This window comes from Salmo salar, chromosome ssa22 (genome assembly GCF_905237065.1).
Source record: "Salmo salar chromosome ssa22, Ssal_v3.1, whole genome shotgun sequence".
Taxonomy (NCBI): domain Eukaryota; kingdom Metazoa; phylum Chordata; class Actinopteri; order Salmoniformes; family Salmonidae; genus Salmo; species Salmo salar.
Window position 1 is genome coordinate 9,174,667 of NC_059463.1, and position 6,649 is coordinate 9,181,315.

The following is a 6,649-nucleotide window of genomic DNA, read 5'->3' on the forward strand; positions in this document are numbered from 1 at the left end:
AACACTCAGCTGGATAGCCATCCATCCACCTCCTGGCTGTGACCCCAGGACCTGGGCAGGTCGGGTGTAAACACTAATAAAGGTCAGTTAACCACAGGGCAATGAGGTCACATCTGTGAAGCGAGCTACGACACTGGTCTTCAACCCCAAGTCTGAAAAGACCCACATGGTCTGACTTGTTGTAATGTATGCATTGTATATTATGAAAGTTTGCACAGATAATGATGTATTTAATGTATGTTGCATATGTATTTCATTTATTATGTGTGGCATATGCATTTATCCAGAACTTACTCATGGAAAATAACACTTTTTTTTTTTGCCCAGTGCTAACACAGCTGGTTCAATGTATTCAACTAATCATGAAGCCCATAATTACACTCTTAGAAAAAAAGGTGCTATCTAGAATCTAAAAGGGTTCTTCAGTTGTCCCCATATGAGAACCCTTTGAAGAACCCTTGTTGGTTCCAGGTAGAACACTTTTGGGGCCAAGTAGAACCATTATGGTTCCATGTAGAACCCTACATGGATCCCAAAATGGTTTTACATTGAAAAAGAAAAAAGGTTATTTTGGAACCCTTTTGGAACCCTTTTTTCTAACATTGTAGTTGAATCAAGTGTATTCATTGGCTGGAACAAACACATGCATACATGTGGGTTTCCTGGGACTAGGACTGAAGTACACGGATCTACAGTCTGAGAGTTTACAGAAGTCATAGTTAGACAGTATACTTTGATCCCAAAGCCAGAAATATAAGAGCATGCCAGCATTAGTAGTTTTCAGAGCCCTTGTTCTGTTAATTCCAGAGGAAGTAGAGGTGATGTTTTTGTTTACATAACCCAAGTGACATGCTGGTGAAGAATGCAGACAAATTATCGACCAAGGACGTATTGGCTAGTAATATGTATCTGAAATTACTATTTTGGACCCATAGTTCTATAACCAATGCTGTCTCTATTGCAACTCCCAGTCTCCCACATCTACTATTAAAACTGTATTTGGATGAATAGTAGGCCTACAGTGCTTATTTTCAAATTCACACTAAAATGCATTTTTATTCCACTGTGATATTTGAAAGGCTGACCTTTTAAGGGATGTTTTAAAGCTGAAGAAGAGCCAAACACTGAAAGTTTGCCAACATTGAATAGTGGAGAGTAAACCACATGTCCACACTCCCCTCTGGTGTTCTTTTAGATGATCTACAATCTCCCTACAGTTCAAAGACTGCACTACACTGACCATTGCCCATCCCACTCATACTGTCATAGACAGCTGGTACAATTCTGGTCATGGAAAAAGGACAGGTAAAGACAACTACAAACTCCTCTCAGAGTAGTAATGTTAAACCAACAATCTCTATGCATGATTTCTTTACCAACTAGTTACATTTAATAACCATGAACTATTCCTAGTTGAAAAACAACAAACCATTTTGCTTCAAAAACATTTGTCAAACAGGGATTTGACCATGACCCAATATAAATGCTTCAATTATTTGTCATGTCCTTCACCAGAGAGAAATACAATGTTTAAGTTGTTTGATCTACAGGCTAGTTGGAGAAAGCAGCCGTTCTGACACAGATCCAGAGGGGTTTACCTCCCTTCAGCCAATACAGAGTCAAAACAAAGTGAGCAGAGACTGTAGCTTTGACCATCACTTCCACAACTGCTTGACCTCCTTCCTGCCCATGGACAAGAGGCCCAAAGAATACACATTTAGAGGTCCTCTGCTAGTCTTACAATGAAAAGAAAACAAAATATTTAAAAAATCTAATAAAACATCCTTTAATTTGGTTGAATGGAACAATGATATGGCAGTTTCGATCACGCAGACTGTGGAATCTTGGTGCATGTAAATCTTGGTGACTTAGATTGTCAAAGTGATTCATGATGATTTATTTTTATTTTTAACCTTTATTTAACTAGGCAAGTCAGTTAAGAACAAATTCTTATTTACAATGATGGCCTACCCCATCCAAAACCAGACGACACTGGGCCAATTGTGTGCCGCCCTCTGGGACTCCCAATCATGACCGGATGTGATACAGCCTGGAATCAAATCATGGACTGTAGTGACACCTCTTGCACTGAGATGCAGTGCCTTAGACTGCTGTGCCACTCGGGAGACCTTTTTTTTACGACTCCTTGTCTAGCTTGCTAGCTAAGATTTTGAAAGTATGACGTAGACATGATTGTCCAATCCAAGCTACGGTAGATATAAAGTGATTTGACATCATTTTATATGTGGGCAATGACCTTGAGCCTTCTTGGATGGGCACTTCTAATGTAAATCTATGGCAGCACCCAAGGGGCTTGAATTTTCGAGCTCTCCCCGTAGATTTTGCGGTGACGTAGTGTCCCCATGAGTGACAGAACACTGAGCCAATCACGACGCAACTGGAGAACATTACCATCCCCTACGGTCCGTATTTTCCACTGGCTGCCCCACCACCACAGAAAGCACTGACCTAGGCTGAAACACCTGCATTTTGGAGCAGCCTTAGTCAAGAAAGCAAATAATATATATATTTTTTTATATTGTATGCCAAACTGATATGTGACATGTATTAATGCAAAACAGGCAAAAAAAAAAAAAATCATGTATTTTTTATTGCTGAACAGGTGGGGCTCTGAATGATGGGACGCCACTGGATAGTTGGCAGCATTAGCACAAAACTGAAAGCACGTACCACCACATTTAAACACGGCAAGGTGACTGTGAACATGGACGTGTACAAACAGCCCAGTTATGCCCTCTGTAAGGCAATCAAACAGGCAAAATGTCAGTACAGACTCAAAGTGGAATCGCAATTCAGGGGCTCAGACACGAGACGTACAGTACCAGTCAAAGGTTTGGACAGTCCTACTCATTCAAGTGTTTTTCTTTATTTTTTATATTTTATACATTGTAGAATAATAGTGAAGACATCAAAACTATGAAATAACACATATGGAATCATGTCGTAACCAAAATAAGTGTTAAACAAATCAAAATATATATTACATTTGAGATTCTTCAAAGTAGCCACCCTTTGCCTTGATGAAAGCTTTGCACACTCTTGGCATTCTCTCAGCCAGCTTCATGAGGTAGTCACCTGGAAGGCATTTCAATTAACAGGTGTGCCTTGTTAAAAGTTAATTTGTGGAATTATTTCCTTCTTAATTCGTTTGAGCCAATCAGTTGTGTTGTGACAAGGTAGGGGTGGTAAACAGAAGATAGCCCTATTTGGTAAAGGACCAAGCCCATATTATGGCAAGAACAACTCAAATAAGCAAAGAGAAATGACATGAAGACATGAAGGTCAGTCAATACGAAAAATGTCAAGAACTTAAATGTTTCTTCAAGTGTAATCGCAAAAACCATTAAGCGCTATGATGAAACTGGCTCTCATGAGGACAGCCACAGGAAAGGAAGACCCAGAGTTACTTCTCCTGCAGAGGCTAAGTTCATTAGATTTACCAGCCTCAGAAATTGCAGCCCAAATAAATGCTTCACAGAGTTCAAGTAGCAGACACATCTCAACATCAACTGTTCAGAGGAGACTGCGTTAATCAGGCCTTCATGGTCAAATTACTGCAAAGAAACCACTACTAAAGGACACCAATATTAAGAAGAGACTTGATTAGGCCAAGAAACATGAGCAATGGACATTAGACCGGTGAAAATATGTCCTTTGGTCTAATGAGTCCAAATTAGAGATTTTTGGTTCCAACCGCTGTGTCTTTGTGAGAAGCAGAGTAGGTGAACGGATGATCTTCGCATGTGTGGTTCCCACCGTGAAGTATGGAGGAGGAGGTGTGATGGTGTGGGGGTGCTTTGCTGGTGACACTGTCTGTGATTTATTTAGAATGCAAGGCACACTTAACCAGCATGGCTACAACAGCATTCTGCAGCGATACGCCATCCCATCTGGTTTGCGCTTAGTGGGGCTATCATTTGTTTATCAACATGACAAAACACACCTCCAGGATGTGTAAGGGCTATTTGACCAAGAAGGAGTGTGATGGAGTGCTGCATGACGTGGTCTCCACAATCACCCGACCTCAACCCAATTGAGATGGTTTGGGATGAGTTGGACCGTAGAGTGAAGAAAAAGCAGCCAACAAGTGCTCAGCATATGCGGGAACTCCTTCAAGACTGTTGGAAAAGCATTCCAGGTGAAGCTGTTTGAGAGAATGCCAAGAGTGTGCAAAGCTTTCATCAAGGAAAAAGTGGCTACTTTGAAGTATCCAAAATGTTAAATATATTTAGATTTTTTGAACACTTTATTTGGTTTATACCTAATTCCATATGTGTTATTTCATAGTGTTGATGTCTTCACTACTATTCTACAATGTAGAAAATAGTAAAAATAAACAAAAACCCTTGAATGAGTAGGTGTGTCTAAACTTTTGACAGGTACTGTAGGTGACAGGGACTCCAGACAATAATGGGTTATAAAGGGAAAACCACCCTCTTTGCCTGCTTCGATGAAAACACAGTGCTGCCGAAGCAGGCCACCACTGCTCATGAGGACGGTAACTGAACTAAATGACTATCGCCCCGTAGAACTCACTTCTGTCATCATGAGGGGCTTTGAGAGGCTAGTTAATATCACTTCCACCTTACCAGACATCCTAGACCAACTGCAATTTGCATACCTCCCCAATAGATCCACGATGACGTAATCTCCATGACACTGCCCTATCCCATCTGGACAAGAGGAATACTAATGTAAGAATGCTGTTCATTGACTACAACTCAGCCTTCAACATCATAGTACCCTCCCAGCTCATTAACAAGCTCAAGGCCCTGGGTCTGAACACCGTCCTGAGCAACAGGGTCCTGGACTTCCTGAGAGGACGCCCCCAGGTGGTGAAGGTAGGCAACAACACCTCTGTTACACTGATCCTCAACACAGAGGTCCCACAAGGGTGCGTGCTCAGCCCCTTTCTGTACACCCTGTTCAATGATGACTGCGTGGCCATGCACATCTCCAACTCAATCATCAAGTTTGCAGAAGACACAACAGTGGTAGGTAGGCCTGATTACCAACAACGATGAGACAATCTACGTCAACAAAACAATGGAGCTGATCATGGACTTCAGGAGACAGTAGAGGGAGTACGCCCCCATCCACATCGACGGAGCCACAGTGGAGAAGGTGAAAAAACAGTGGGGGGAAAAGTACCCAATTGTCATACTTGAGTTAAAGTAAAGATAGCTTAATGGAAATTACTCAAGTGAAATTGAAGGTCGCTACAGCGCCTCTTCAACCTCAGGAGGCTGAATACATTTGTCTTGGCCCCTAAGACCCTCACAAACTTTTACAGATGCACCATTGAGAGCATCCTGTAGGGTTGTATCAACACCTGGTACAGCAACTGCACCTTCCACAACCACAGGGCTCTCCAGAGGTTGGTGTGGTCTGCCCAACGTATCACCGTGGGTACACTGCCTGCCCTCCAGGACATCGACAGCACCCTGTGTCACAGAAAGGCCAAGAAGACCATCAAGAAACACAGCCACCCGAGCTACGGCCTGTACACCCCGCTACCATCTACAAGGTGGGGTTAGTGCAGGTGCATCAAAGCTGGGACCGAGATTGAAAAACAGCTTCTATCTCAAGGCCATCAGACTGTTAAATAGTCACCACTAGTCATCCTCTGCCCAGTACCCTGGCCTGAACTTTAGTCACTGTCACTAGCCGACTGCCACCCGGTACTCAACCCTGCAACTTAGAGACTGCTGCCCTATGTACATAGAGGCATTGAACACTGGTCTTTTAAATAATGTTTACATACTGTTTTACCCATTTCATATGTATATACGGTATTCTAGTCAAGGCCTATCCTATTTAACTATTTCTGTACAAACAGTGTTGTAAAGTACTTTAAAATACATTAAAGTACTACTTAAGAAGTGTTTTGGAGTATCTGTACTTTACTTTACTATTTATATTTTTGCTTCATTACTGAGAGCTGAGAGGCGCTGGTATGAGGAGAGGGAGCGCAACGGACACGGGAGGCAGCCCCACAATTTTTTTTTGGGGGGGGGGCACACGGGGAGATTGGCGGAGTCAGGTAGTAGACCTAAGCCAACTCCCCGTGCTTACCGGAAGCAGCGTGGTACTGGTAAGACACCGTGTTATGCTGTGGAGCGCACGGTGTCCCCAGTGCGCGTTCAAAGCCCGGTGCGCTACATACCAGCCCCCCGCAAGTGCCATGCGAGTGCAGGCATCGAGCCAGGGCGGATGGTGCCAGCTCAGCGCGTCTGGTCTCCAGTGCGCCTCCTCGGTCCAGGTTATCCTGCGCCGGCGTTGCGCACTGTGTCTCCAGAGTGCTGGGAGGGTCCAGTTCGCCCAATGCCTGCTCTCCGCCCGTGCCAGGCCAAAGTGGGCATTCAGCCTGGAGTGTGGGTAAAGAGTGTCCGTACCAGAACTCCAGTGCTCCCCCACAGCCCGGTTTATCCTGTGCCTCCTCCTAGGACCAGGCCTCCAGTGGGTCTCCCCATCCTGGTCCATCCTGTGCCACCTCCCAGGACTAGGCCTCCAGTGGGTCTCCCCATCCTGGTCTGTCCTGTGCCACCTCCCAGGACTAGGCCTCCAGTGGGTCTCACCTGTCCAGAGCTGCCCGCCAGTCAACAGTCGTCAGAGCTGCCCGCCAGTC